The sequence below is a fragment of the Ornithorhynchus anatinus genome, chromosome X5, assembly GCF_004115215.2.
Source record: "Ornithorhynchus anatinus isolate Pmale09 chromosome X5, mOrnAna1.pri.v4, whole genome shotgun sequence".
NCBI lineage: Eukaryota > Metazoa > Chordata > Mammalia > Monotremata > Ornithorhynchidae > Ornithorhynchus > Ornithorhynchus anatinus.
The window spans coordinates 35,246,425-35,251,856 of NC_041753.1; the positions used below are offsets into that span (position 1 = coordinate 35,246,425).

At 41.5% G+C, this 5,432-nt stretch overlaps 1 non-coding gene across 1 annotated transcript; it reads right to left on the reverse strand.

The window, feature by feature from the left end:
* Positions 1–4,143: 4,143 nt before the first annotated feature.
* LOC114808611 lies at positions 4,144–4,280 on the reverse strand. The gene has a single exon (XR_003756457.1). It is a non-coding gene; the product is annotated as a small nucleolar RNA SNORA7 (small nucleolar RNA).
* Between the last annotated feature and the right edge of the window lie 1,152 nt (positions 4,281–5,432).

The window sequence follows — 5,432 nt, forward strand, 5'->3', positions numbered from 1 at the left end:
AGCACCACTTTCGGACTCTCTCATCCTGAGTTCCCTCTGTCCCCGTGATCCTCAGTGGGCCCACCTCTCCTCCACCCCCCGGAGCTGCTTTTTTTTAAATGTTTTACTTGCACTTCATTTTGTGGCCAGGCAAACCCATTCTCCAGCTTCATATCCCACCACCACATTCTGTTGGGCTGCCACAGCCATGGAGATCAGAGTAAGGGAGGTGACCAGGTGGGTGGAGGATCACTGCCTTTCTTCCCTCCTTCCCTGTAGCCCTGAGACCACCACAACTGTAGAGGCTGGGTCAGGATTAAGTGTAAGAGGGGAGGAAATAGGGCAGTTTTGGTCCATTCCTAGGCTGGGTTCCCTTACCCGGTCTGTCTGACTTAGGCCCCATGGCAGTTGTGGTCTTGGGAACCAAGGGAGGGAATTGCAGTTGAAGAAGGGGTCAGCCTGTCTGTGAAACATGTTTAAAGCAAATCAAACATTGGAGCTAGGCAAAAGAGGAGATGAGAGACCTGGATTTGGCAGGGCACATGATGAGGGGAGGGAGTGTAGGATCCCCAGGGAAATAAGAAAACAATTTGCACTTCCAATTAAGTATTACCTTAAGTGTATACACACACAGAGACACACACACACACACACACACACACACACACACACACACATACAGCATATGGTCCATAGTAGATCTCCTAGAGGGATGTTGAGAATTTATTTCCTCTCTCCTGCTTCCTTTCGAGACTCATCAGTAGACCTCATTTCCCTAAGCTCTTGCCTGTTATTCCTACTGAGGCTGAAGTGACTGGTTTGCCCCCAATTTTCCCATTACAGAATGAAGAACACTTCTTGGCCCTTATCTAACCTGTTCTTATTGTGCTCTTTAATAAATGAGAGTGGGCTGGGTTGGCAAAATGCCAGAGCGGAGCGAATCAGATTCTGAAATATTTGTTCAATGACAAAAGCTGGGATCTCTCACTGGTCCATCATATTGAGAAAGGATCGAGGACTGCTGCCTTAATAACCTAAAACAAGTTCAGAATCAGGGCAGAGAGATTATGATGGCAAAAAGGCTATTTTGTGATCATTTTCACAATTTTATTTTACATTTAGTTAGGATTTGCTATAGTGAAGATCATTTACCCACTTACAACCAACACTCCCTTATCTATGCTAATTGGGAACAGACTCCACTGATAATACAGAAACCTCACATATTCAATAATTTCAATTTATTTTCTCTTCAGTTCTTTTACCAACATTTCTACCATGTTGCATATGGCCCCTTTGATTTTCTTCTCCTTTTTATATCACCCCACCATTCTCTGTTAAATAAGTTAAAGAACATTGTTGTAGCAGCCCACCTAAGGAGAGATGGACACTGAAATATTACCTAAGCCAGTTAATCTTCCCCAACTAAATCAAGGCTTGGTTATGCTCCCAGGTACGGACAGACATATCATTAGCTAAGTTGGAGGCCACTCTTTAGTGGTCTAAACAGGTTTGGTTGAAGTTATAGTACAAGAGCTGTTCTAAGTATAAAAGGTTTGATATGTGGCTTGGCATAATTAAGTACTGAGAGAGCAAAGATGCCAAATGAGAATGATTTCCTCTTTTGACCAAAGTTATTCTGCAGCAAATAGACAGTAATATCTTGGACGACCATCAGTGATGGAATTTTAAATGCTGGGTCAGCAGGGTATTCAGGAATATTTTTCCCAGTGATTGGCCAATCATTTCAATAATGGAAAATCATTTTCTCATGATCCTGCTTAGCCTCACATACAAAAAAAATATCTAGGCTGTCAAACATGCAAAAAAAAGCCACCATTAATCTGCTTAGCTTTGTTTTATGGACTTAGAGTGGTAATATGCAACATTTACTGCATGCAAATTAAGAACAGCCTTGTTACTCATGCCTGTTCCATGAACTAGCATCTATGTGGGAAGCAGCATGATGTAGTAGATAGAGCACTGGCCTGTAAATCAGAAGGTCATGGGTTCTAATCCCAGCTCTACCACTTGTCTGCTGTATGGGCTTGAGCAAGTCATTTTACTTCTCTGGGTGCCTCAGTTATCTCATTTGTAAAATGGGGATTAAGGCTGTGAGCCCCACATGGGACAGGGACTGTGTCCAACCCATTTTCCTTTTATCCACCCCAGCACTTAGTACAGTGCCTGGCACATAATAAGTGCTTAGCAATTACCACAATTATTATTATTATTATTATTGTTATGTTTCTTAGCACAATCCATGGAATACCACACAGGGCTTACATCTTCAACTTTGCACCTTCTTCATGGCAAAGCATTCTCCTTTCATTGATTTTAGAAAAATCCCATCCACTGTTTTCTTCTCATTGTTATACCAGCACAGATTTCAGTGACTTTAGCTGATTTGTGGATCTCACTCAGACTTCTTTCTTAAGGGTCAACTTGCACCTTATAAAGAGAAAGATGGGCCAGCCTAGGTTGTGGTAGCCTCTTTAACATCCATTTTTCCTTTCTTAAATCCCTCTTCCAGTTGCTGATTTTTAAAGATGCTCAGTTTTTTTAGCAAACTCTGTGAAGCAAAATTCAGAGAATTATATGGATGTTCATTCCCATAATAGGTCATGGCATATGATTTTGTGAAATATAAAGGATGGATTCTTGAAAAGGGAGGATTGGAAAGTTGAAGTTCAATATTTAAAATATTTCCCTATGCTGTTATGGAGATATGAGATTGAGGGATTAAAAATTCATATGAGCTGATTCTCCACCTTCATTCCCCTCTTTGTGTTTCAGAGTACCTACCTTTAACTGGCATTTTCTGAAATGTTTGATGTGATTTTTTTATAAAGGTATAATTTTAATTTTGGTAAATGATTGCAAGCAGAAACATATATTAACAGTATAAAATAGTGGAACAATATTATGCTGAAAGTCTGACACATAGCACTGTCTCCACCCACAGTTCAAGTGTGCAGAGCACACAACACAGGAGGCAATTACATTTCCAGAATGAAAGCTAGTGTAATTTTGAGAGCTCGTACTTTCTCACTGCAGGTCTTTCTCAAGAGCAAAAAGTAACTGGAAATTTAATAACTAGTGTTAGCCTGTTTTAGGAATAAATTTACTTTTTTTTTCCTAATCCATCCACATCCTGTACAAATCTGGCAGATTTCTGTCAGTTGTTTGAAAGCAGATTGACAGGGAGCTTACTCATCCCTTTAAACTCCAAAGCTACTTGAATATTTCTAGCACATCTTTTTTAGCCATGATCCAAAATAGCCCTTCTCCAAACAGACTCTATTTTCTTCACACTCCATTACCGAGCTACCTGAGTGTCAGGGAAATAGCACAGGAAATTTGATGGTTTCATGAGCTGGAGAATAAGTAATGGAAGATTCAGCATACCATTCCAGAGCATACCAATGATGAAAAAATAGTCATTCAATTTAAAAATATGCTCTTAGATTGTCACCAGCCTTAAAGATGTAAAGGGCAGTGTGACAAAATGAAAGTGCAGAAAATTCCTTTAGAGTCCAATATCAGCAACTTTAGGAGAGGGAGTGGATTTCTTAACTCAGCATAAGCACCGGACACAAGCTCCATTCGCCACCCATAGTGTCTTAAACTGGAGGCTGTCACTGATTAAACTTCACCTTCCTAGGTTGCTTCCACACCACAGTTCCTCTACAGTAGATACTTCTGCTTACTAGCCATCTTTGGTACTTGTGAATATTTTCATCTGTCATTAATTTACATTTATTTATTTTTCTATATATATCCTTCCAGAATCCTACTATCATCTGCTGCTGTAGCTTGATTTCATTCTCCTTCTCCAACTATTTTTGGATAGCCTGTGGCTGTGCCTTCCCCATTTGATTGTGTGTTTTGTGAGGGCAGACACTGGGTCTCTTACCCAATTATACACCACCAAGTGTACAAGTGCCTGTGACACCCTTTCTCCTGGAAACCTTATCTAAACTTGACTTCACCAACATCAACCTCTCCTGGTTCTCCTCCTGCCTGCCTGGGTGCAACTTCTCAATGTCTTTCACTGACTCCTCCCCTCCATTAGGAGGGAGGGGAGGAGTTCCACTCGGTAAACTTTAGTTTCATCCCTCGACTCTCTCCCATGCTGCTGCTGCCCAGCATGGGTGAGTTTTGACTTGTAGCAGATTGCCTTCCACTTGCTAGCCTCTGCCCAAGCTAGGAATGGAATGGGTATGCCTCTGCTTGACTCTCCCTCTTCTAGCTGAGGCTGGTAAAGTACTGGAAACACTCCAGGTGAGATCCTGAGGGTCCATCTACACTTACACCCTTGGAAAACTCATTCTCTCCCATGTTTTCACTTATTCGCTCCAACATCCTTAACTACCAGCTCTATGTGGATGATTCCCAAATATACCTCTCCAAGCCCCACCTCTCTCCTTCTCTGCAGTGTCTCATTTCCTCCTGCCTTCAGGACAACTCCAACCAGTGCACTCCATGCCTCTAACACCAGCCTACTCACTATACTCCAGTCCTGTCTATCTTTTGGCCAACTGATTGCCCCCATCCCCACCATGGGCTGGAACTCCCTCCCCCCACAAATCTGACAGATCACCAAACTCCCCACCCTCAAAGCCCTCCTAAAATCACGTCTCTTATAAGAGACCTTCCCTGACTAAGTTCTCATTTCCCCTATTTGCTTCCCCTTCTGTGTGTCATCTCTACACTTGGATCTGTACGCTTTAAGTACTGGATATTTACCCCATCCTCAGCCCTATAACTCTTATTTGCATATTTTTTACCCTGACATTTCCTCTATCAGTAATGTATTTAAAGTGTTTGTTTCCATCTCTAGACTATAAGCTCTTTGTGAGCAGGGATCATGTCTGTATTGAACTCTCCCAAACACTTAGCGCAGTACTCTGCACAGTAAGTGCTCAGTGAATAGCACTGACTGATACAAGTTTTGCATGCAGTAGGTACTCAATAAGTAATCAGGTATTTAATTCAGCAATAATATTGGTATATATTGAGCATCTACTAATGCAATAGACTATACTAAGTGCTTGGGAGGTATGACAGAAGCACAAGACATTTTTTTACCCTCAAAGAACTTACATAATAAATGGTGGATTTATTCTAGGTATAGATAGGTGTTTAACTGTCCATTCACATATATTTGCCTCCCCAGACTATGCCTGGCTAGAGGAGAGAATTCCCAGAGACTATTGAAGTCCTGTGCTCTAATGCATGGCTCCTGGGAAAAGGGATAAATTAATTTGCCTCCAACAGAATCTCCATTTTCCCTTATGCAAATAATCATGGGATTGCAGTGATCATTACCTTGTTCCTGGGATACTCTCTCCTCTCCCTGGGGTTACACAGAACCTAGAGTAGTGTCACATAAACAGACTTACGTACTCTGTTAGACTGCTCTTATTTATTTGGGGAAAGATCGGAATGGA